The 27,668-nt window shown below is 43.1% G+C and overlaps 1 pseudogene; it reads right to left on the minus strand.

Annotated features, from left to right (window-relative positions):
• LOC114113067 (serine protease 40-like) lies at nucleotides 1-27,378 on the minus strand (annotated as a pseudogene).
• Nucleotides 27,379-27,668: the final 290 nt, after the last annotated feature.

Raw genomic sequence — 27,668 nt, forward strand, 5'->3', positions numbered from 1 at the left:
CTATGTCACAGACACTCCCATTGTGGAGAGATCTGCTCCTGGAGGGGTCCCCGATCCAGGAGCCAGCTGGAATGGCCCCGCCTCCATGCCTGTCAGGACCCCCACATGTGGGACCAGGCCCGGGGCTGTGGGGGTAGAGGACACGGGCCTGCTTCTGCTGTTTTCTCTCTGGAGACTAGTTCTGCCTCTGCACCGTGTCCTCCATGGGGGGCATAGCGGTGGGAGCTCAGCCAGGGTCTGAGGGGACGGGCTGTGACCTAGGTCGTCGAGTGACCTCCAGAGCTCACAGAGGGGAGCAGAGAGCGTGGATTCTGAGCCCGCCTGCTGTGAGGTCCTCTCAGAGGTGCCAAGAGGTGAGCACTGAGTCAGGTGAGCTGGAACTAAGGCGCCTATCTGGAGAAGTGACACAGGAGGGACCCTGACAGAACAGCAAGAAAGCAGACGGGGAGAGTCACTTGCCCTTCTCCTGCCGTGAGGTGCAGAAAGGACAGCAATGGAGGGTCCCCATGAAGACTACCCACACTGACCCCAGACAGGGACCTCCCATATACCCACACTGATCCAGCACAGGGCCCTCCCAGAGACCCACACCCCAGACTGGGCCTCCCACTGACCCACACTAACTCCACACAGGGATCTACCACAGACTCACAGCGACCCTGCACAGGAACCCTCAGACCCAACACAGAGACCTCTGACAGACCCACACTGACCCACACAGGGACTCCACTACCCTCACATGAGAATCTTCCACAAATCCACCCTGATCCCATACAGGAGTCAACCACAGATTCACACTGATCCTGCTTACAGATCTCTCAAACACCCACACTGACCCCACACAGAGACCTCTGATAGACACACATTTACCCCACACAGGAAACTTCCACAGACCTACACTGAGCAATCTCACACAGAGACCTCTCTTTGAGACCCGCACACAGACATTCTTTAGAATCTGAGTATACACACTGTGATAGTTCCTTCATAGTGAGTCTGATATCACTGAACAAACCATGTGCATTGTGCTTTGCAATGCAAATGTGTACAACCAATATTTACAACAGTGTGGAGATCCTTCAAAAAAATAAAATTAGAATACCATGTGATCCAGCAATTCCACTTCCAGTCATAGAGCAAAAGGAATTAAAATGCTTTTATTCTCAAGAGATATCGGTACTTCTCTATGTCCTTTGAAACTTCATTCATAGTAATGGCATGGAGAGAACCTTCCAGTTTGTTGTGGATGAGTCCATAAAGAATACATGATAATATGTGATACCACACACACAAATATACATACATAACATATACAATGGGATATTATTCAGCCTCAAAAAAAGTAAATCATGACATTTACAAGAACATGAATGAACCTGGAGATCATTATGCTAAATAAAATAAGCCTTCCGGAAAAGAACACTGCATGGTATCACTTACATGTGGAATCAAAAAAAGGACAATCATAGAACACAGAGTAGAAATTGTTGAATTGTTTCTGTAGCTGGGCATGATTGGTAAACGGATAAAAAATCTTCTGTTGCAACATGAAAAATAAATGAAAGAATAAAGTCTGAGGAGCTAATGTATAATGTGATTATAATTGATAATACTCTATTCTGTAATTGAAAATTTCTGAGAGTAGAATTTACATGTCCTCATATACAAATGTAAATATGTGAGAAGTAATGGGTATGTTAATTAACTTGATTGTTAGAATCCTTTCACACCATATATGTATGTCAAATAACCACTTTATGTACTTAAGTAATGGGTATGTTAATTAACTTGATTGTTAGAATCCTTTCACAACACATATGTATGTCAAATAACCACTTTATGTACTTTAGCTACACCATGGTTTTGTCAGGTATCCCTCAAAAAAGAGAAAAAAAATCAAAAAAATGAACAAAACTACTTAAATTTACCATTACATAAAGAGATAAGGAAAAAATGTGTAAAATCAGAAGTGAAGGGATATTACTACCAGCTTTATAGGCATAAAAAGAAAATTTGGCAACTTAGATGAACTGAGCAGGTTTCTAGAAACATCCTACCAAGTCTGAATTATGAAGAAATACAAAATCTAAACAGCTCTAGAAGTGAAGATATTGAATAACTATCAAAAAACCTCCAGTGACTGAACACCCAGCATCAAGTATCTTCATGGTGAATTCTACCAAGTGGAAAGAATTAACACCAAGTCTTCTCAAGTTCTTCCAAACAATTAAATAGGAGACAGTTTCCTCAGTCATTCTATGAGGTCACCATTACACTGGATATAAAGCCAAAGACATGACAAAAGTACACCACAGACCAACATCCCTCATGCAAACTGGCGCAGAAGCCCTTTAAAAAACAATAAGACAGAACAACAGAGGAAAGGGTTTATACACCATGACCAAGTGGGACTGATCTTGCAATGTAAGATTGGTTCAATAAATGAGAAAAATCAATATGGCATATCACTTAAAAAGATGGAAATAAACATCATGTGATCATCTTAACTGATGCAGAAAATAAAACGTTTCACAAAATTCAACGCCTTTTTGTGATTAAAAAAAAAAGTTGATGACTTCAACATAATGAAGGTCACATATGGGAAAAGTCATAGCTATTAAGTGGTGAAACTTTCCCGTGAAAATCAGGGACATAGAAAGGCAGCCTGTTTCACCACTTCTATTCAGTACACTACTAGAATTCCTAGACGAATAAAGAAGACAAGATAAAAACTAAAAGATATCTAAATCGAAAAGGAAAAATAAAACAACTATAGTTTCAGGCAACACAATATTATATGCAGAAAACCTTATGATTACACACAAACACACCAAAAAACACCCTTAGCATTAATAAATGAATTTAGAAAAGTTGTCAGATATAAAATCAACATTTAAAAATCAATTCTGTCTCTCTACATTAACAATGGAAAACATGAGAAAGAAATTAAGAAAGCAACACCATTTATCATATCAAGAACTATAGAGGTAAATACTAGAAACAACTTTACAAGGGGAAAAAAGAGATGTACATGGAAAACTAGAAAATATTGCTGAAAGAAATTAATAAACATGCCAACAAATGTAAACGCATCTTGTGTTCACAGGCTAGAAGACGTAATGCTGTCAATACTAAAAGTGATGCACAGATGACAGTCTCTAATTATAATGAGGTCTTCTTTTTTTAGAAAATAAAAAACTTCATCCTGAAATTCACATGGAATTCTAACAGCCTGAACAGGCAAAATAATGTGTAAGCAAAATAAAGTTTGAAGTTTCAAATTTCTTGATTTCAAAACTTGCTATAGAAGGGGGGTGGTTTCAAGATGATGGAGGAATTGGACAGGGAAACTACCTTCTCCCCTACAAATATATCAAAAGATAACCTGTATGTGGAACAATTCCCATAGCACATCTTCTGAACCCTGGGAGAGGACCCCAGGAGTCCAGAAAGGCAAGCCAATCTACTTGGAATGAGGTAGGGCAAAAGACAAAGACAAAAAGGGAGACAAAGGATCTTGAGAATCCATCCTGAGGAAGGGGTCCTGAAGGAGGAGAAGTTTCCAGGCAACAAGAAACCCCCTCACAAGTGGGGTTATAGGGGAGCTTAGGAACCTCAGATGGAAGCACAATAATGCAAAACAGAGAAAACTCTGCACAGAGGTTGTGCCAAATTGCAATTTCCAGCCAAAAAGAAGCTCACACACTCCGCTGGGTGCGGAGGCTCTGGCTGTGGGGCTTGGTCCTCAGGGAAAGGACTGGGGCTGAACGCTGTGAAGATACTCCAAGGGGGTTAATGTGACACAGCACAGCAGGACAGGGGAAACTCTGGGACCACTAGAGAAAGTTCACTTCTGTGGGAAGGCTCTCAGGCAGCATTCTAATTCTGCGTGCACTCAGAACAAAGAACAGAACCATGGAGAATACCTAGGAGGGGAGAACAGGCTGCAGTTTGTAGCCGCAGAGGCAGAAAAGCAGGCGCACAACTGCCAGAGGCAAAAGGCAAAGGACCACTACAATCTTGGCCCCATGGACCCATGGATCACATCTACAGCCAAGCTGTGAGTGGCCGCGGATCACTACCCACATCTTCCCGGAACCCTGAGTGGCTCAGATCTGCCAGCCAGCAGGGTCATAACCCAAGGACAACTCCCCTGGGGAAACACACAACTCACCTAAGACTGTGGCAACCTCCACAGGACCCAGCTGGGAGCCCAGTTGGCTTGGCTCTGCCAAGGGTCCAACAAACCAGGACCAACTCCCCTGGGAAGTGCACCATCACCTCAGGCTGTAGTGACAGCCCTGTGTGGCCCAACCACACTGAGCACTCCCCACACACCCTAGCAGCTCTTGCGGTACCCTTCCCTCTCCACAGCACAACTGAGCTGCTGCTGCTAAGTCATGTCATGTCCGACTCTGTGCGACCCCATAGATGGCAGCCCACCAGGCTCCCCTGTCCCTGGGATTCTCCAGGCAAGAACACTGGAGTGGGTTGCCATTTCCTTCTCCAATGCATGGAAGTGAAAAGTGAAAGTGAAGTCGCCCAGTCGTTTCCGACTCTTAGCGACCCCATGGACTGCAGCCCACCAGGCTCCTCTGTCCATGGGAGTTTCCAGGCAAGAGTACTGGAGTGGGGTGCCATTGCCTTCTCTGCTCAAATGAGCTAGTGAGCCCAAAAAAGAGGCCACTTTCGCCGCCTGGAGTCAGGGCAGAGACCAGACACTGGAGAGAGACCTGAAAGCAGCAGTGGGCCAAAATTCAAAGGAGCATGAGCAAAGCAAAGAAGGGGGACCTCCTGAGAAGGGGCAGGTGCAGCACATTAAAGTCTCACAATTAGCCCAAGACTGTGTGCTTTAGGGGATACTGCAGACTTTGAGAGCAAGTACAGCTGGGGCGAGGGAAGATCTAAGTCTGATCTGACCCCACACTGTCCACAACAGGTCCAGAGACCTTCCTACATATATCGGAGGGCCTTCTGAGTAGGCAAATCGACTGGAGCAGGAACAAGGAAGAATCACACAGACATTCCTCTCACTACCGCCCTATATATACTCCCCACTCCCCATTTTTTATTCTTATTTTTTCCTTTCCACCTTCTCTTTTTTTCTCATATTGTCCTAAAGTGGTTCTTTCTGTAGTCCACTTTACCTTTTCTAAAAATAAAATTAAGAAATACTTTTTATTTTTGTGTTTGATATTTTGTTTTCAATAATGTACTTTTGAGAGTCTAATCTTTATGTTTTTAACTTTTGTTTTTTAATCTTTTGTTATTAATTTTGTTTATTAAGTGTCAGCAAGCTCCAGTGCAGGATGCCCCATGCCAATCCTCCAGCAAAATAGGAACACAATCCAGCACATTAGCATATAGGCTGCCCAAAGTCATACCAAACCCATAGACACCCCGAAACTCACCACTGAACTGCGCTTCAGAGAGACATGATCCAGCTTCATCCAACAGAACACAAGCACAAGTCCCCCATCAGGAAACCTTCACACTAGTCCAGCCCCACGATGGGGGGCAGATTGCACAGTTAAGAAGAACTATAACCCTCCAGACAGGAAGAGGACAAAACACCTACAAACCATAAATAAGACAATTAACTAAACAGTAACTAATCTCTGCTGATCGAGAAATAATATAAATGGATTAAACAGTGGTTGAATGGTTTAAAAAAAAAAAAGACCCAACTGATATTGACCGCTGCATAATTTTAAGACATACAGCATAATGATTTGACTTACATATATCATGAAATGATTATCACAAGAAGGTTGATGAACATCATCTCTTATGGATACAAAATTAAAATGAAAGAAAAAATGTTTCTTTTGTGATGAGAACTCTTAGGATTTACTTTCTTAACTGTTATATAAAATACACCAGTTTTAATTATATTTATTATGCTGTATAAAACATTTTAAAAAATTGGGTCAAAGATAAAATCAAAGGAAAAATAGACACAAAATAGACTGTACACCCAAACTAATATACACCAGTACTTTTCCTAACATTGCCCTTACACATATGAAAAATCTACCATTAAACACATACAAATCCCCAAATTCATGGGTGAAAAAGCACATGTAAAAATAGTCCTCAAACATCAAACACCTAATCACCAACTACTTGATTCCTGTGTTACAATCTCAACACCCTCCAAATCCAACACTCACCCCTACACACTCACAAAAATAGAGGCATGAACTCCCCTTAATCACAAATATCCACAGACAAAACCAGCCTGCACACTGGACAACCTATCAGACTCCCACTAACCAATTAGTTACCTACAAACCCCATCTATGCTTGCAAATCAATCATGATTTGACATCAGACTACAAATACATGTCTGCTACTTCATCATGGACAAGACTGCCCTTTGAACATATGTGTCGATTGATATTCTCACGTTAAATATTTTCACCTATGAAACTATGAGAATGTATGTTAGATCTTCACTCACTTTCCACTCATTTTCCAATGACCTGCACTACTTCTTGCGATGAGCGCTTTCAAGTGGAAGAAATTCCCTTTAGCTTTTATACTCCTCAAAAGGCACGGACTAGAATGGCACCTGTTTAACTGCTCTCACGATTGACCCTCCACTACAGGCCCTGCAGTCGGGGAAGCATTCTTGCAACCTGCTCCCCAGAGGTGCCAGTAACCCTGGTGTAAACACTGCAAGGGAACTGAGCAGTGTAGGGGAGTCTCCCTATACTGACAAGGGCACAAGTAACCCCCAGGGTGAAAAACAGCACGGAGTGCGACACCTGAGGGTTGAAAAGTCTGTGTCTCCCTTACCTCAAAGTTCCTGTAACTGATGCTAGAGACTGCCCTGAGTGGCACCTCTGTCCACGCAGCCAGGTTGGCGGTTGGGGCTCCGCCCTCTGTATTTCAGCTACAGTTCCTGTCTTCCTGAGCAGACAACCTTAACAGAAGCTGGGAGCAGCTCTTGAGTAATGGCCGTCAGCCTGCCCACAGTGGGCATGCGCATGCGTGCAGACACTGGGTACACAGACAACTGTCCGAGGAGGTCGCTGCAGGAGGGCAGAGAAGTTGAGGGTTCGAACAGGCTGAGGAGCTTCTATGTCCATGGCCTCTCACTGGGAAGCTTCATAGCACTCTCTTAAAATCAGCTCTTGTGAACTGCGCATCGGTGATTTTTACGTTTCACACCTGAAATCCAAGCACTTAAATACAAGAGATTTGGAGAACTCCATCCTTAAATTGGGAAAGTGTTTTCATGCCCTTTCATGCCTTTTCATGCCCTTGGACTGCAGTTCCTTGATTCTTGTTTATGTCTGTCAAAAACCAGTAGGTCTTTTTCCCTAGTAGGCCAAACGTTTCCATTAAAGAACAGCTCTAGCAAAGAATTTCAGATCTGGAAAACGCTCTGAGATACTGTGTGCTGACTCCATTCCTACACTCTCCAAATATACTCACTCGACTAGAGTATTTTTTCTTATTATTTATTTACTTCATGGAGGGTCTTCAGTAAATGTTGATTCTCAGATGTTTCCTTGCAAGGTGTTTGTTATATCAATAACTTTGATCAAGACTTGAAAATCTGGGTCAGTTTCAGTTGACACAGCAGTAGCATGGGAATAGTTTTATGCTCCCTTCCGTTTTTATTATATATTGGAGAATTTAAGCTCCCTAATTTTTTTTTTTAAAGAGATAGTAGCAGAATCAACTTACTGATTTGGGTTAGTAATACTTTACAAAGAAGATTCAATCATCAGATTCTCTTAGTGATCAATTCCAAAATTAGTACCATTTCTACTTCACAGGCTACCTCTTAAAACCCCTGGTATCTAACAATACTGAGAGCCTCCAAGCACACAGATTGAAAACTCTACAAGACATAAGCATGGAATCCCACTGCACTTCTAATGTTCCATGCTTCAGTAGAATACTATAGGTCATCTAAGGTCTGTGATCCATAACCATAGATTTTTTTCTCAGCAAGCAATACCTGCCTCCCTCCTTTCTGCATGATAGTCAGAGATCATGGTCCAAAGGACTTCTGCTACTCCCTTCTGTTGCCTGTCTCCCCAAATTACTTCTGGACTCATTTAATTGTATCTGCCTCCGTGGTCTAAGATTTTGATGGAGTACAAAATGACTATAGACATGAGATGGGATAATTTTTCCAAAATTCAATTTTATATCAGTGGCCCTGGGAAGGTTCATTCAAACTCTACTCAGAGCCATGAATAAGAATTTTTTAACAATTTTTTGACAGGACAAGGGGAAGAATCAACAAGAAAGCCCACCTTTCTGGAGTGCCAGGGTACAATATTTTACCTCCCCATTCCTCTAGTGGGAAGTTACTGGTTAAAAATAATTCCATCTTTTCCCATGAGAAAAGCTCAGATAGTGAGAAATGTCTCCAAGTTGTTAATTTCTTCAACCCTTAACAGTTTGATTGATGTTTTTTGTTTGTTAAATAAAGTTTACTGTGATTTTCCTTAAATTGCTCTCACCTCATCTTCTCAACGAAGGTTGAGGGAGAGTGCACAGAGTAGCTAACCCAGAGAATAAAAAAGAAAAAGTTAGGTGCGTGTAAGAAGATATTTTTGTACTGAAAAGCACTAAAGGCCTGGAAAATATGCAGATGGACAAGCCATTCCCTTCCAGTGACTGGTCAAACCCTCTGAAAGTATCCAATATATGGATCATTGAAATCTTTCAGATTTAGAATTGGGAAAAAAGGTAGAAATCGTGAGGAACTGGGCATGAGTTAAGGGCAATTTGCTACACAATTGTAACAAAGAAGAGTAAAGAACCTGAGTTCTGAATTCCCAATTCCCTATTTTTCTTTTTCAATATGGCCACTGTTAAGTTTTCATACAGCTTTGCCCTTTGAGGCATTTTTTTTCTTTAGTTAGTTTTTTTTTTTTTCACCAGGAGCAAAAAACTTTTTAAGCAGAAAGAAAAATTTGTGTCCCAAAGGACTCAACTGCTCTTTTAAATTTTTACAAACATTAAAAAGCAATATAATGGAAAAGGAATAGAGTTTTTAAAGAATATTAAAATTAACTCAAAATGGAACAGATTTAAATGTAAAATTTCAAACATTTTTAAGAAAATAGGAGAAAATCTTTGGATCCTAGGGCTTGGTGAAGGCTTTTAACACATTGAGAGGAAAAACATTATTGATTAAAAAAAAAGAGAAAATTGGATTTTATGAAAATTCAATATTTTCCTACATGAAAGACTCTGTTAAGGATGAGAAGAAGCTACAAGTTTGGAGAAATTATTTGCAAGTCACACATCTGACAAAAGTCTTAGAGTGTATACAAACCTATCAAAACTCAATAAAAATAGGAACAATTCAGTTAGAAAATGAGGAAAAGATATGAAGATACATTTCACCGAAAGAGGACATCTGTTTGACAAGTAATTCATGAAAAGATGTTCAAAACTCCTGGTCTTTAATGTAACTCAAATTAGGAACACAATGAGAATAAATCACATGTTGATTTAGAACAGCTAAAATGAAAACTAACTTCATTATTAGTGAGTGTGCCAAGAATAAGGTATGTCATAGTGCTGTTAATGGAACTGTAAAATGATACAGTCAAATCTAAAAGCAGTTTGGCTATTTCTTTAAAAAACTAAATATATACTTACCATATGGTCCAGCAATCGCATCCCTGGCTGTTTACTCCAGGAAAATGAACACAGGGTAACAGGATCTGAGTATAGTCTGCAGGAGTACAAAGATATTCAAGTTCTGTAAGAAAGATCAAGATTTGAATCCCCTAGTTCCCACTAATTCCTACTTATGTGACCTCTGAAAAACTACTTAACCCTGCTAGGCTTCAGTTTATCTTTTAAAAGCAGCTAAACCTAGATAAGAATGCTGAGCACTAAGTCACTTTCAGGCAATGGGGAACTGGCTGCCCTGGAGCTGACATTCAGTCCATCTGTTATGTGAATATGATATGTGTTGGAATCCCCTGGTTAGAGGTCTAAGGAAAACCGTGTGGGCGGTGGTGGGGTGGGGGTGGGGAGCAGAAAAACACCTACCTCCAGAAATAAGATATAGGAAGGCCTGGCCCCAGGGCACAGCCAGCCTGAGGCCGCTGGGGTTGGGAAGAAAATAAGACTTTAGGACCAGTGGAGTGGCTACTAGTGCAGCTGAACTGCCTGAGCTCCCCTGGTCTTCTGGAGAATGTGTGTGGACCACATGGTGTCTCAGTAGCTCCCTTACTCCAGGGCCCTGAGCAATCTTGCCTAAGGACCCATACCAGAGTTCCCCACCAAGGCAGGGAAAGTTAGTCTTCACCTTCCAGAGACTGCTGGGCTGTTAAGGGCTGAAGCTGATGGTGGTACCTCAGTGGTAGAACTCTAGCCAGAGGGATGGCCAAAGGCAGGGACTGTGGAAATGTGTGGATGCTGGGAAGACACTTTTTTGAGACCTTTTCAACTCGAGCGCGAGTTCCTGGCTCCAGAGATGGGATCCGTGTGAGAGTGCATGTGAGTCCATTTGTGGTTATCTGTCTGTGGGAGTCCAGGATATATGGGCAATGCCAGGATTGGAAAGAACTTGGCCTGAATCTTTTGAATAGCGTCTAGTCAGTATTGGATACGTGCTAAAGGGGAAATTTACCATATTATCATGCAAAGTCTGGGGTGGGTACATTCTGAGGCCTCCTGGGTTGCTGCTGGTTACACAATGACTCTGTGTCAGGTACTTGGCAGAAAGGATGATGAGAACACTGCTTCAAGGCTTATTGCCAGGCAACTAAGTCCTGAGTCAGCTAAGCAGAAAGAAGACACTAGGCTCCTACTGCTGAAGGTGTGTGGACACTTGGGACAGGCTGGCCTGAGGCCCTGGCCAGAAGGGAGCAATTTCATGTGGGGTTCAGGGACAGGAAGGTGGGCAGTGAGTTTGGAACCATGGAGGTAGGTGAGGGATGATGGGGTCCGTGAGGGAACATGGGGTGGGTGAGGGATCTGTGGGGTCCGTGAGGGAACATGGGGTGCGTGAGGGATCATGGGGGTGGCTGAGAGGACATGGGGGTGGGTGAGGAGTTACTGGGAGTCAATTCTAGGAGCAGAGGTGTGAGGTCTGCCAGACTGGACCTCAGCTCGCAGCCTGGCAAGGGTCTCCTCGCTCGGTCTCCCACTCAGTCGCCAGATCCCCCACATGCAAGAGCCTTCTCTACTGTAGGCAGGAACCCCCTTCCTCATGGCCTGGGTCATGTATCTCAGTCCAGCTCAGTTGTCCTGATGCGGGTATCATCCCCTTACCTCCGCAGGGAGTAGGTCGTCCCTTCTCCAAACCTGGGGAGTGATGCTTCTTTACCTTGAGAAAGATTCTTACTCCCCTGCAGTACAGACACCTGACAATATGTCTTACTTCCTATTACGGGCTGAATTCTGACAACCCCCAACCCCAGTCCATTGGCTGAGGTGGTAAAGAATCTGCCTGCAATGCGGGAGACCCAGGTTTGATCCTGGGGTTGGGAAGATTCCCTGGAGAAGGGAATGGGCAACCTACTCCAGTATTCTTGCCTGGAGAATTCCATGGACAGAGGAGCCTGGTAGGCTATATACTCCATGGGGTCACAGAGTCAGACATGATTGAGCAACTAACACACAGAAAATTCTTATGTTGAGTCCTAACCGCCAGAACTTCAGAATGTGACTTTTTTGTCTGCGCAGTCCAGCATGTGGGTTCTTGGCTCTTCAACAAGAGACTGAACCCATGCCCCCTGCAGAGGAAGCCTGGTGTCTTAACCACTGTAAAACCAGAGCAGTCCCCAAATGTGACTTTATTTGGAGTAGAGCTTTTAAAGAGATAATCAAGTTAAAATGAGGCCACTAGGATGGGTCCGGGTACTGCTAAGTCACTTCAGTCGTGTCCAACTCTGTGCGACCCCATAGACGGCAGCCCACCAGTCTCCCCCGTCCCCGGGATTCTCCAGGCAAGAACACTGGAGTGGGTTGCCATTTCCTTCTTCAATTCATGAAAGTGAAAAGTGAAAGTGAAGTCGCTTAGTCATGTCCCACTCTTAGCGACCCCATGGATGCAGCCTACCAGGCTCCCCTGCCCATGGGATTTTCCAGGCAAGAGTACTGGAGTGGGGTGCCCTTGGCTTGCAAATGGTGCCCTTATAAGAAGGGGAAATGTGGACACAAACACGCAGGGGGAAGACCCTGTGAGGACACAGGGCAGAGGTGGTGTCCATAAGCCAAGGCGAGAGGCCTCAGGCTTCTGGGCTCCGGAACTGTGATAAACAGTTCCTGTTGTCTAAGCCACACTGCCTGTGATATTTGTTACAGCAGCTGGAGCTGACTGATGTTCTTCCTCTGAGGCCTGTGCATTCCCACGGTAGGAAGAGGCCCTTCTCTCTCCCCAGCTGGGCTCCTTCAGAGTCCCCACCCCTGCCCTCCTCCTGCTGTAATGGCCCTGCTGCTTCCTGTTTGCTTGTCCAGGGAATCAGACGACAGACCTCAAGAGAAGGGCTGAGTGCTGAGGATCAGGAGGAGCCATAGGGCCCCAAGACAGAATCAGGATGACTCTCATTTGTTTTTATTTGGCTTTTCAAGCTTGGATTGTCGGGGTCACAGCTGGTGGACAGGGAAGCCAAGAAGGGACCATTGAGACCTGATGGGGCTGGAGGAGGGGAGGGGGGAAGGTTCCAGTGACCAGGCTGGGTCCTGAGGCACACAGCTGGAGCTGAGGGGCTTGGCAGATCACCACAGGGCGTTTCTCAGGGCCCCAAGCATGAACAACACCAGGTCTGTGGAGGCACAAAGGCTGTGCCTGGCATGGACGAACCGGCAGCCTGCAGAGACTGGTGTGGAAACTGGGTCTGTGGAGGAGTGGACGTGGGCTCAGGGAGCGGTATAAGAGCAGACGTGGGCTCAGGGTGGGGTGTAAGAGTGGACACAGGGGCTCAGGCTGTGCTGCCACATTTTAGGGCAGCCACTTACCCTCTTTGGGACCTGTTTGCTCACCTATAAAACAGGGGAAAACAGAAAGTGTAAAGAAAGCATCAAAATTCGAATATCCAACAGTGGGACTTCCTTGGTGATCCAGCGGTTACAAATCTGCCTTCCCATGCAGAGGACACTGGTTGGATCCCTGGTCAGGGAACTGATATCCCACGTGCCACAGGCCAACTAAGTCCACATGCCTCCACTACTGTGCTCACGTGCTCTGGAGCTCACATGCTACAACTGAGAGAGGCCCGCGCGCAGAAACGAAGAGCCCGAGTGCCATAACTAGTGCCCACCCAACACAGCCAAAAGAAAACAAAGAAACAAATGCAAAAAAATACACACACACACAAATATCCTACAGTAGACTGATATCTGGAATATATAAAATACATAAAGAGCCCCTAAACGAAGAGACAGAGCACCCAACAGAAAAATAAGAGGGGGGAAAAAATCTTGAAAAGAAACTTTACAGAAAAAGATATCCAGTGATAATAAATATGTGAAAGTATATTTAATTGGTCATCAAGAAAATCAAACTACAGTAAGCTATTAAAATGAAAAAAGATGGAAAGTGCTAAGTATTGGTGAGAATATAAACTCTCATCCACTGCTTCAATGAGTGGAAATGGTGAACCACTTTGAAGACGTTTGGTAATGTCTGCCAAAGGTGAATACATGCATACCTTTTCCTCCAACAGTACTACTCACGGGATTCTGTGAATCAGAAGATAAAGCATTTGGAGTGAAATGAAATGAAACACTTGGAGCACTAAAATACGCACTAAGAGTAACTAATCATAGGATTCAATGCGCACAGGAGCGTCCTGTAGAGCAAGGAGACTGAACACACTACAACTGCAGGCAACAGCATGGACGAATCTCACAGATACAACGTGAAGACAAGAAAGGCTGACAACTGGAAATACATTCTACTTATGGAACATTCAGAATCTAATCTAAAGTACCGAAGATGAAGATGGTGGGTTGTGTTGGGTGTTGGTGACAAGAAGGAGGTGTGAGCGGGGCCTCTGGGGTATTGATCACATGTTGCCTCACTATGTGAAAATTTATCCAACTTATGGAAAGAGCATGGATATATTCTTTAGTATGTATGTTACACTTCAATAAAACCTTTAAAATATACTTCAAGAACAGATGCTGTAGATGTCCTCATGTGCAACGGAGTTAGGAAGGGGGGGTTGGCCTGGGGGACACTGCCAAGGGATGGAGCCCAGGAAGACGCATGGAGGGGGAAACGGGAAGTCCCAGGGGCTCCACAAAGAGAGCAGAGGCAACACAGCCCCTCCCCTAGGGAAACTGAGGCCCTGAGAACAGGCGAGGGAAAAAGAGAAAGCACCTTACTCACTTGGCAGATGGACTTTCCTGTGGAGAAGTCCCCAGCCCACAGCATGTCCACATGTACAGAGCAGTTCTTGCCTTTTCCATCTCCGTATAAGTTTATAGAACTTGTTCTCATCGAAGCTCACATTCTCTCCTGGAGATGGAAGGGTTCAAGCAGAGGTGCTCTGAGGATAAGTAGGAAATCAGGGAAGGAGGCTGTAGCCGAGCTGCAGAGCTCTGCCTTACCGGTCAGCACTATACTTCGATGTGGGGTTTTCTCCAAACACCTGAGCTTTCATCCTTGTTTCAGACTTCTACCTATGCCTAATAAGCCCTCCCCTGTTTCTCAAACTTTTCCAAACTCATCCTATTCCCTCTACCTCTTTTATAATAACAGACGCACTATTTCACAAAGGAAAATGGCAAATCCCTCCAACACCTGCCACTCACTGGTGCTTAGCAATTGTTCACCAACTATCTACCCTTTCACAAACCATCCCATCCAGTCACCTTTTGTCTATCACTAACCTTGCTTTCCATCCACTTGTTCCTCCATCCTACTACCAATCTTTCCTCATGTCCCATTCGCCCACTCAGCCTTCCATCCATTTGCCTATACACTCATCTTTTCACCCATCTCTCCATTCTCCCCTCCATCAATAGACCCACTCACTCCATCTCTCTGCCCACCATCCTCTCAACCATTCGCCCAGCCATCTTCCCTTCCACCCATTCATCCTCCCACCTTCCCGCCATCCATCCTCTCGCCCTATCACTCATTTATTCTTCATCCAGTTTACTCATTTATTCCTCCATCCTCATGTTAAGTATCTTTTAGCTAATGACACTAACATTTTTAGTTGGTGCAGAGAGGTTAAATGAAATAAGTATCATTATTTTAGATCTAATAAGTGGTGTAAAGGAAATAAAACAAGAAGATGTGCTATTAGGGGTTGCCTGTTTTAGCTCACGTGATCGAGTAAAACTGCTCAGAAGAGTAGCCACGCTGCATATGTTATGAAACAAGGCATGATGAGCTTAGTCGGAAAAGCAAATGAGTCCAGGGAGATAGTCAAGGTGCAGACCTGAGGTGGGAACCACCTTGGCATCATCAAGGCAGGAAGGAGGCCTGCTGGCTGGGGTGGTGTGGGTGAGGGATGCAGTAGGAGGTGAGAGAGAGGAATGGGGCCTGAGAGCCAAGGCAGGGAGTTGTGACCTTATTTTAAGTAGAAATGAGAAGGCACTGGGGGTGATGAGGAGGGGACTGGCATGACTCCTGCTCTAAAGCAAATACTCAGACAGCTATGTGGAGACTAACAAAGAGCACACAGGGTGGGAGCCGAGATCAGTCTGGAGGTCCAGTGAAGAAGGACCCGGGGGCAGCAGTGGGATACCTACCAGGTGCCAGGCCCTGCCTGGGGCACAGACTGGGATATTGAAACAAGAAAGACAGGGTCCCTGTCCTCAAGGAGGAACTAGCCTGTGTGTGTGTGTGTGTGTGTGTGTGTGTGTGTGTGTGTGTGTGTGTGTGAAGTGTGTATACATGTGTTGTGTGTGTTTGGGTGTGTTGCGTGTGCATGTGTGCTGTAAGAATTATGGAGACCTGGTTGTTTGTCCTATAATTACTGAGTGTTACTGACACACTAATCAGCAAGGACCGTGGATGCTGGAACATCCCACCCAATGAAGACAGAATCTATTCAAAATGCTTATAACACCTCTGTAGAACATCATACCAAATTATGACCCTACAAACAATTACAAATAAATATTCTTTCCCTCCATAATTTTGCATCATAATCATTTCACCAAGTTGTAAACACTCCTTTCCTTAATGAAGACTCTTGCTTATAAGTTATTCATAACTTTTGGCCTAGATTTCTCCTCTTTCAATCTTAAAAAATACAATTTTTTCCTGTTACTCAGTTTGCCTAATAACCCTACAAAGTAGATAACTGACCTGAGCTGGGAAAAGAGCAAAGTGAGTTTCAGAGAGTGAAATCCTCTAAGTCATAATCACTCTAAACTGGTCAGGCAGGTTCAGAGGTCAGAGGTAATACTTCAGTTTTCTTTCTACTTTTCCCAAGCACCTCCTATGGCACTGGGAAATCAGAGAGTTTGTCAGTGACCTGGAAGGAGTCAGGCCCCAACCATGACCTTTGAGTTGGATCAAGTCATCTCAGATCTATGGTTGATTTAAACCTTGGAATCAAGAACCAGAAAGACTTCAAGAACTCAGATTCTTGATTCCAAAGTCAGATTCCCAGACTTCGGAACTTTACACTTTAGAGAACACCGAAGCCTTAGAATCACACATTTTCAGAACTAGAACTAGAATGGTCCAGTCCTCTGGAAATGAAGCATAGTGGGCCAAGGGGACTTTTGCCTGGAGACCCCTCAGGTAGAGACATACCTCCCTTCTTTGCTCCTGTCCTTCTCCCCTTCCTCCTCCTCCTCTCATCCCCCCCAACTCCCCAATAACCTCTCACTTTCCTCGTTGCACATCCCCCAGCCAGTTATCCAGCAGGATGAGTTACTGGGGAGCTTCATGCCAGGGACTGGGAGGCAGGCAGGGAAGATGTAGGAGGTGAAGTTCACAGGAAAGCGCAGCTGCAACATGGCAATGTCAATCCCAAAGGGATATAACTTCTTGAAGTCTGGGTGTGTGATAATCCATGTCACAGACACCTCCTGGGTGTGCCGGGTGTGCTGGTACAGCTGGGTGCTTCCTAACAGAACCCGATAGTTCCCTAGGGCTTAGGATTTCCTGGAGGAAGAAAGGCGCGCTGTCACCATCATCTCCAAGTGGGGACTAGCTCTTTCCCTGCATCCTCATCTAACTGCCCACACCCCTCTGGACCTGTCCACTCCTTGTGACGCCAGACAGCTTCTGTCCATCCATTTTGAATGTTCAGGAGGCCTTCTTTCTTGAGGCTAATTGATATCCTATTTACAGTTTCAGACATATGGCTGCTTTCTCCATTAGAAACTAGAATGGCAGAAGCACTGAAACCTTGCTCAGGAAATGTCCTCAGTGGGATCATCAAATGAAGGCCTTTTGACTGTACACAGCAGGCATTCTGGGGCAGTTCTCTCTCTCACTTTACCCTTCTGGAGACCCCATACAACCCACCTTCTGGCCCCACACTCTTCCTGACCATCCCTTTTCTTTAAACACCTCCCTGCCCAAGTCCTGCTTCTCCACTTAGTTACAAAGATTTACAAAATATTTGTTAAATAAATGAGCAACTGGGTGCAGGAAATGGAACCTTGCCTTGTTTCCCCAGCACAGGTGCTGAAACCAGTTCAGTTCAGTTCACGTGCTCAGTCGTGTCTAACTCTGCAACCCCATGGACTGCAGCACGCCAGGCCTCCCTGTCCATCACCAACTCCCAGAGTTTACTCAAACTCATATCCATTGAGTCGGTGATGCCATCCAACCAACTCATCCTCTGTCATCCCCTTCTCCTCCAGCCTTCAATCTTCACACTTCATCTACTTGGAGACCCTCTCTCATGTTCCCCTCATCCGATCCTTGCCCTCCAGCAGGCGCTCATTCTCCATAGCCCTTCTCCTGACCCTTCCACCCCCACTCCATGTGCTCTGCCCTTCTCACCCATGCTGGGCTTTCTCTTCTGACAGGATGGAGGTATGGTGAAGTGGGATTTGTCACTTCACCCTGATGTCACAGAGGGGCTTGCATGGAGCATGGCACAGAGTGGGTGCTGACAGACTCTGAGCCCTCAAAGCTCTTATGCCCAGACCTGGACTGTGATGCCTAAACTCCCTGGTGACCCCTCCTCCTCTGTTCAGAAGTCTGTAACTAAGCCAGCCCCAAAAGGCTAGGTGAATTAGACTCCTGAGCAGCCCTGTCACTCTCCCAGGGAGCCCACCCCCACTTATGCAGCCTGGCACCACGGCTATCTGCATGCACACCAGTGACCATGACTCCTCCTGGGCACACAGTTTTGCAGGAGTAATAAGAATTGCCCAGCTGTTGGTCATACACACGGTCCCAGGCCCCTGCCTAGAGTCTGACACCTGGAAATAGGGGGCATTGAGAAGAAGTTTTGATCTGAGATGGGTCCATACCAAATGGCAGCGAGGACAGACACTGCTGCTCTCCTGAGGCACACCTGAGTTGGGAAACAGTTACAGGGGCTGAGGGCAGAGCATGAGGAGGATCTGGGCAGGTGAGCGGGAGGACAGTCCAGGTGGAGGGTACACAGGCCAAAGCAGGAACGACATGCCCCTGAAGGCCACAGACTGCCCAGAGGAGCTAACGTGGGACACTATCCCCCTCCCTTGCCAGCACCCGTGCTGGCAGCCTAGGCTATAGACTCACTTGAGAAAGCAGTGGGCGGTGGAAAGGAGCCAGGTGGAGTTAATGAGGACAGCTCCACAGACGTGCAAGCCCTGGGATCGCAGACTGGCCTGCCGTGGCCACTGGCCTCCATGTCCCAGCCACCGTAGAGCCTCCCATCACCTTGGGTTTCCCACGCACTGTGGAGACTCCCCTGCCACCTATAGTAGAGACCCCAAGTGTCGCAACCACGAGGGTCACATCACTTCACAGAGGCCAGGCCAAGGCCAGGCGTCCAGTGGCCTAGTCAAAATGACAGGGCTACCTGGACTCTGCCTTCACTGATATTTAATGAAGTCTAATTAACTATTTTTTCTTGTATAACTCATGCTTTGCATGTTATATCTAAGAGATCATGAAGAGTTTCTCCTATGTTTTCTCTGTGTTTTCTCTGAGAAATTGTAAAGGTTGTTTCCTACATTTGAAACCATGATCATGTTTTAGTTCATTTTTACCTACCAGATATAATAGGTTTCCGTTTCTTAGTTTTTCATCTTTCTTGTGGATATCCATTTGTACTAGCACCTTTTCTTGGTTAAAAAAGAAAATTTAATCTTTCTCATATTGAATTGTTTTAGAACATTTGTTGAAAATCAATTCATAACAAAAAGTAAGGTTCTACTCCTGGACTCTCAATCCTGTGCCAATGAACTGTATTGCTTTCCTGTGCCAGAAGTCCACTGTCTCGATTAGTATGTATTATGGTAAAATCTGAAATCAGGTAATGAAAGTTCTCCAGCTTTATTCTATTGCCAAATTGTTTAGGCTATTTTACATCCTTTGAATTTCCCTATGAATTTTAGGATCAGCTGTCAAATTCTACCCAAAAAAAGCCTGCTAGAATTTTCATTGGGACTGCATTGAATTTATAGACCAATTTGAGGAGTTGCTTTCTTCATAATATGAAATCTCCTGATCCGTGAACAAGAACAGTTTCTTTGTATAGACCTTTAATTTCTATCAGCAATATTTTATAGTTTTCAGTGTACAGATCTTGCACTTCTTTATTATGTTTATTGCTAGGATTTTATTCTTTTCCATGCTATTATGAATGAAATTATTTTGTTAATTCTCTTTTCATATTTTTGTACCTAGAATACATAAATGCAATTTATTTTATAAGAAATGTTGCTTCCTATGAACTTCCTACCCTTGTTTATTCATCCTAGTCTGTTTTGTCTTGTTTTACATTGCTTTGGTGGGTTCACTGGGGGTTTCTAACATATAGGATCATCTCTTCTGCACTAAAGGTTCTAATTTTTCCATTTAAAGTTGGATTCCTTTACTTATTTCTCTCCTATCTTCTTCTCTCTCTTTTTCCATTCCTCCCTTCTTTCCTCTCTCTCTCTCTCTCCCTTTCTTTCTTTCACATCACAGAGTTGACATTGATAAGGACTTTGTTCTTTTAAATACAATCTATCAATTTTTGTCTTTAATTTTGAGTGTTTAATCTATTCACAGTAATGTAATTATTAATACAGTTGGAATTACATTTTCCAGTTTGCAATTTGTTTTCTGTATATCTCTTATATTTTCCCCCAATTTGAGACAGACTGGGATGTGGGACCCTTTGCTGAAGTGCTGCAGCAGATTCCCATACACTGGTGTACACATGGGTGAGTCCCACCTGTGGGTTAGAGTCCCACAGCAACATACAACTGGCTGGTTTCCAGGCTTGATCACCCGAGTGGGCAGTGCACAGGGTGCTCCCTCCTTAACTGGCCCTTTCTGGAAGCTCACAGGTTGGTGCCTGAATAGACACCCACATGGGCATGAATTGAAACTGCAGTCTCTTTCTGTCACTTTCTCTTTTTTCAGTCTTTTCTGTCCCTCCTTCCCTTACCCCACCCATAGTCCTACACCTGCACACCCATCCCCTTAATCCTGAATTCTTCTTGTTTGTGTCTTTAAGTTTCTGTCATTGGTATCTTTGTTTTATTTAGGTTTGTCTGTCCAACTGCTCCTGCAAGTCTCTGCTGACATTGTGGGCATGGTGGACCACCTATGCCTTGAAATACAAATGCAACCCACATTGTTTGACACTCCAGCCTTGGGTTGCTTGCTTGTGACCCAAGTCATGTCTGCCTTCTTGTGACCGTTTGGACTGTAGCCCACCAGGCTCCTCTGTGTATGTGGTTTTCCACACAAGAATACTGGAGTGGGTTGCTTTTCCTTTTCCAGAGGATCTTCCCAACACAGGGATCAAACTCGGATCTTCTGTGTCTCCTGCATTGCCGCAGATTCTTTACCCACTGAGCCCACTTAGTGGGAGTTTAAAGAACAAAAAAGAAATGAGGAACCTTCATCTCTCTCCTCTGCCTTTGCAGTGTAACTATTCTGCTGCCAGGCTCCTTTGTCCATGGGATTCTTCAGGCAAGAATACTGCAGTGGGTTACCATTTCCTACTCCAGGGGATCTTCCAGACCCAGGGATTGAACCTGTATCTCTCATGTCTCCCTCATGGAAGGTGGAGTCTTTACCACTAGCACCACCTGGGAAGCCTATTCTGCCAGGATTCTCAGGAAATACCTGATCCATCTGTGATCCCCCAAAATGAGGGGTGGGGGAAGACCTTTTAAAATTCAAGCAGGAAAATGATCAGGTGTCTGGTGCTGTAAAAATTAACTGGCTTAAGTTTGTGGGTTTAACAAATACAGACTTCTCTGTATTATCAAAGTTAAGAAATATACTTTTCTTGTACCTAGCATTACTGGAAATCAATAAGTGCATACTGTTTTTATTGTAAAATCTGTCACTGAGAAAAATAACCTGATATGATTAAACTTTTAAGTAAACATGACTGAGATAGGAGTTTTAAGTAAACTTTGATCTGCCTCTTGAGAAACCTATATGCAGGTCAGGAAGCTACAGTTAGAATTGGACATGGAACAACAGACTGGTTCCAAATAGAAAAAGCAGTACGTCAAGGCTGTATATTGTCACCCTGCTTATTTAACTTATATGCAGAGTACATCATGAGAAATGCTGGGCTGGAAGAAGCACAAGCTGGAATCAAGATTGCCTGGAGAAATATCAATAACCTCAGATATGCAGATGACACCACCCTTATGGCAGAAAGTGAAGAGGAACTAAAAAGCCTCTTGATGCAAGTGAAAGAGGAGAGTGAAAAAGTTGGCTTAAAGCTCAACATTCAGAAAACTAAGATTATGGCATCTGGTCCCATCACTTCATGGGAAATAGATGGGGAAACAGTGGAAACAGTGTCAGACTTTATTTTTGGGGGCTCCAAAATCACTGCAGATGGTGACTGCAGCCATGAAATTAAAAGACGCTTACTCCTTGGAAGAAAAGTTATGACCAACCTAGATAGCATATTAAAAAGCAGAGACATTACTTTGCCGACTAAGGTCCGTCTAGTTAAGGCTATGGTTTTTCCAGTGGTTGTGTATGGATGTGAGAGTTGAACTGTGAAGAAAGCCGAGCGCCGAAGAGTTGATGCTTTTGAACTGTGGTGTTGGACAAGACTCTTGAGAGTCCCTTGGACTGCAAGGAAGTCCAACCAGTCCATCCTAAAGGAGGTCAGTCCTGGGTATTCATTGGAAGGACTGATGATAAAGCTGAAACTCCAGTACTTTGGCCACTTCATGTGAAGAGTTGACTCATTGGAAAAGACCCTGATGCTGGGAGGGATGGGGGCAGGAGAAGAAGGAAGGAGATGACAGAGGATTAGATGGCTGATGGCATCACCAACTCGATGGACATGAGTGTGAGTAGACTCCAGGAGTTGGTGATGGACAGCGAGGCCTGGTGCAAAGAGTCGGACATGACTGAGCGACTGAACTGAACCGAACTGAACTGATGGGAATAATTGGGCTTCCCTGGTCGCTCAGATGAAAAAGAATACTCCTGCAATGCAGGAGACCCGGCTTCCATCCCTGGGTCAGAAAGATGCCCTGGAGAAGGAAATGGCTACCCATTTCAGTGTTCTTGCCTGTGGAATCCCATGGACAGAGAGGAGTCTGGCAGGCTACAGTTCATGGGGTCCCAAAGAATTGGACATGACTGAGTGACTAACACTTTCACACTTTCGTGGGAATAACTGTATTTTGGAAAAGTCCATTTAGAATAGTCCCTTCAAATTTTGGTAACTTGAAACTAAATTAAGTTAAAATGTAGTAATCTACTGAGTCCCCATGTCATTTTAACTGTGATGAAACATTAATTGCTAAACAGGTCTAAATTTACCTATTCTGTTTCCCTTGTGAGAGAGGCATTTGGGTTCATTAGACACATGTCTTGCTGCGTCTTAACGAAAGAAATTGTGCTTTGGAACGTCGCATGTTTCTAGAAGTGTTAGGATTTTCCAATCAGGGACTACTAATGTTAAAGGCAGTTCATGGTGGCTTAAGAAAAATAGTATGTTTTCAGAAAAGAAGGTATGAAGACTGGAAATACAGTTTGTTACTAATAAAAGGAAAAAGTGATTTTGTCCTGGAGCTGCTTATTTCAGTTCTAGGACAAAAAGAGACCAGAGGACTCCCTTGGGCTTGAGGCATCCTGTTTGAATTTCCCTGCAAGAGTCCTGGGTAACTTTAACAGTAGGGAAGAAGTTGATTGACTTTCTAATAGATACCACTCCCCAAACCTTTCCTGCTTATCTTAGGAGGCTTGTAAGTATTACACAAAGGGGAAACAAAGTCACCCAAGGAAAACGTTCCTATACCTTTGAGATGCAAAAGTTGTATCTGGTCTTCTCCGGAATGCTCATCTCCGCTATCTTTTTAAAATGCAGATTTTGAAAAGAGGGTAAAGTAATTTCGAAACTGATTGTAATTTCAAATTATGTTGTCAAGTGTAAATAGAAATCATAAGTGCGTTTTCTCTAAATATATAGCCATCTGACAAGTGAGCTTAATTTTCTCTATTTGCCAGAAATCCAACATTAATTCAACCACTTTTGTAAATTGATGGGTTTTACATTGCTGCACATTACTCAGGGCTAAAATCTGATTTGAGAACTATGAGGTCTCTGTTTGTTTGTGTCTTTGTCTTTGAATAATATGTCTGTGGTTGATTTGTGGATGAGTTCTGTTTAATTGGCTTAAAGAAAAATTAGCAATTACAAGCCAAAAAATTATAAATGTAAGAGAAATTATCTAACTGAATTTCAGGTTCATGTGAACTGGGAAGTATTCAGTATTAAATTAATGCCTAGTATTTATGTCAAATTTGTTGATCTAATTAATTAATATAGACAGCTCTTTAGAATAATCAACATTAAGTATAATATTTTCACTACACATAGGTTTAATAGAAGTTAAATAAAATCTTGTTATACCTGTTGCAAATTTGTCAGCAAGAAATATAACTTGATATGATGAGACTTTAAAGTAAATGTAAATGTAAACTATATAAGAGCTTTTAGGTAAACTCTATGAGAATAATTATGTTCTAAAAATCACCTAAAATAGTATCTCCAGATTTTGGTAACTATTACTTGCCTCCCTTGGTTTTCACTAGAAATTAAGGTTTCAAGAAGTCAGGGATTCTAGCTTCAGCATATAAATAAAGCCACTGAAAATAATAAAACATTTCAATATGGTAGAATGTATGTTTTCAGTTAAGGTATGAAGAATGTAATCGCCTTTTACTGTGAAAGTTTTATACATGATCAGGATTAACTAAATTTAGGTGGAAATTAACTAAGTAAATGGATTATGTTAAGTAAGAATATAAGACTGGAATTTGACCTCTCTCTCTCTCTGTTAGAAGTATACCATTTTGATAACAGATTGCAAGCGTTTCTGTGTCCTTAGGTGATCTGTACTTGTTTTCTTTTAATCGTTTTGTGACTTTGGTTAAATGAAAAATTATTGTTTCACAGTGACTTATGATCCTATGGTGTTTTAAAACTTTTTTGATATTTTTCAATATAACTTCCAAAATCAAATTATAATGAAGTTCCTTTGACCTTGAACTAGCTTTGAGATGTTTCAAGGGTCCCTGAAACACCCTAAAGAGATATATGAAACCAATAGGTTCACTTTGGATGTTAAATTACATGGGAATTGTTATTAAATGAATAATAAATCTTCTTAGGTTACATTGTATGGTAAATGATGCAGATATCCTAGAAATTTTTATAGAGTTCCTAAATATCTAATATGTCCTGATAAAATGTTCAGTTCAGTTCAGTTCAGTCGCTCAGTCATGTCCAGCTCTTTGTGACCCCATGAACTGCAGCACACCAGGCCTCCCTGTGCATCACCAACTCTCGGAGTCCACCCAAACCCATATCCATTGAGTCGGTGATGCCATCCAACCATCTCATGCTCTGCCGTCCCCTTCTCCTCCTGCCCTCAATCCTTCCCAGCATCAGGGTCTTTTCAAATGAGTCAGCTCTTCACATCAGGTGGCCAAAGTATTGGAGTTTCAGCTTCAAAATCAGTCCTACCAATGAATACCCAGGACTGATCTCCTCCAGGATGGTCTGGTTGGACCTTCTTGCAGTCTAAGGGACTCTCAAGAGTCTTCTCCAACACCACAGTTCAAAAGCATCAATTCTTTAGTGCTCAACTTTCTTTATAGTCCAACTCTCACATCCATACATGACCACTGGAAAACAATAGCCTTGACTAGATGGACCTTTGTTGACAAAGTAATGTCTCTGCTTTTTAATATGCTGTCTAGGTTGGTCATAACTTTCCTTCCAAGAAGTAAGCATCTTAATTTCATGGCTGCAATCACCATCTGCAGTGATTTGGCAGCCCAGAAAAATAGAGTCAGCAATGGTTTCCACTGTTGCCCCATCTATTTGCCGTGAATTGATGGGACCAGATGCCGTGATCTTAGTTTTCTGAATGTTGAGCTTTAAGCCAACTTTTTCACTCTCTTCCATTTTCATCAAGAGGCTGTTTACTTCTTCTTCACTTTCTGCCATAAGGGTGGTGTCATCTGCATATCTGAGGTTATTGATATTTGTCCCGGCAATCTTGATTCCAGCTTGTGCTTCCTCCAGCCCAGTGTTTCTCGTGATGTACTCTGCATATAAGTTAAATAAGCAGGGTGACAATATACAGCCTTGACGTACTCCTTTCCTATTTGGAACCAGTCTGTTGTTCCATGTCCAGTTCTAGCTGTTGCTTCCTAACCTGCATACAGGTTTCTCAAGAGGGAGGTCAAGTGGTCTGCTATTCCCATCTATGTTACCAGTCATAATTTTAGTTATTATTTGAAAGCATTATATGTCACAATAGTCACCAGTTTACTTTGTCAACTGCATTGTAATATTTAAATGTGTTTTCTTAAGTCTTTGTCATTATGGACAGTTATGGCTTCTTTCTGATACCTTTTCAAAAATACTTCCTCTTCAAGAATATTTATAGAAAGGACTTTTAGGTCAATACAAGTCTCTGGCTTTCAAATCACAATGCTGAATTTGGGTAAGAAATTATAAACCTGATGGCTTCTTAAAGCTGTTAACAGAAAGGATCTGTTATATAGGACTGAATGTACTGGTGAATATCATTATGATTTTTATGATTTCTTTCTGAAAAATTACTGGTTTAAATCTGTGTTTTTAAGGTGTAAGGGAAAACTTCCCCTTAAACTAATTATGACTTACAGTAATTTGGTAAATTTTACCTTTGTAAGGAGAACTGAAATGTGTATCATTTTCTCACTACCTGGTCAATCCTGCCAGTAGCCTACGCTTGTCTCAAAGATTAAGCCATGCATGTATGCCTGCCTGGTACAGTGAAACTGCATTTAGCTCATCAAATCAGTTACAGTTCCTTTGGTTACTCATTATTGCAACTGGATTACAACTAGTTTTAGTAATCATTGTTTTGATTTGTTCCTTGTATTCAAATTGCTTCTGCTTTGTATCTCCCTGCTGTACTATACCATTGTCAGTTTTACTAACTACATTACTTATGTTCTATTTTATAAGATTGTTTTCTCTTACAGTACCCAGTGAGTATCCAGGCTTCCAGTAAAACTTCTATGGCTAAACATCTTGAGGAAATAGATTATGTATATAGCTAAAAATAATTGTAAGAGCATGATTCTAGGTATGGGAATAAACAAGGGAAAATGTCTACTGGACCATAATTAGACAGAAAATCCAGAGAATCTTCAATTACCAATAGGTTCTAATCCAAAAATTAGCACCTGGATTGGCATATCAAGCATTTTAACAAATATCTCCCAAATATTGGTCAAATTCCTGACCAAGACGAAAGGATCTGCGAAATGAAATATTTCCTGCCATGTCATTCATCAATGATTACAGCCTTCCAATGTGAACCTGTGAACCTTGAGGAAACTCAGGAAGGAGAAAAATATCTGTTATCCAACAGGCATTAGACTGCGGCCACTCCCCAACCACGATGAGCCCTGAGGAAACTCACGATATGAGAATACAGGATATAGATCCCAGATAGTTGAGGTATGTATCAAGGGAATGATTTAAATGAGCCCTGACATTGCATCTTCCCATGCATGGAAAAGAGGTAAATTCGTTAATTTGAGTTGCTGCCTCCCAGGCATGAAGTCCTCAAAATTCCTACTGAATAAAACATAACTCTCAACTTTTAGGTTTCAAATATTTCTAAGTCTACAGATATAAAGTAGACACTTTCCAAAGAGAAACAAAAAGAAGTGACATTTGGAACACTGGCCCTGATGGTAGACGTACCCAGAGAGCCATCTGATGAAATGCAACAAGAAGCAATTGTAATGGTCATGGCCATTTTCCCCGCAAGAGTGTGAAATGGACACGGACAGTGAGGGGATGTTACAGGGAAGAACAGAATCCGACTAAATGTTGAATCTGTTTCTGTAACTTTTGCTTCTTCTTGGTTTTGTTCACTAAATGGATTCTGTCTATACATAATGACCGGCCTCAGGGAACCCTGCCCTTCTGCCTGAATGTTATACCAAAGTGCTTTGTTCAGGGAAACATCCTGACATCGTCCACCTGTGAATGGCTGCAAGAGGATATTAACACATCCCTTTGCCAAGGAACCTGAGCCCTGTCTTG

This window comes from Ovis aries, chromosome 2 (genome assembly GCF_016772045.2).
Source record: "Ovis aries strain OAR_USU_Benz2616 breed Rambouillet chromosome 2, ARS-UI_Ramb_v3.0, whole genome shotgun sequence".
Taxonomy (NCBI): Eukaryota; Metazoa; Chordata; class Mammalia; order Artiodactyla; family Bovidae; genus Ovis; species Ovis aries.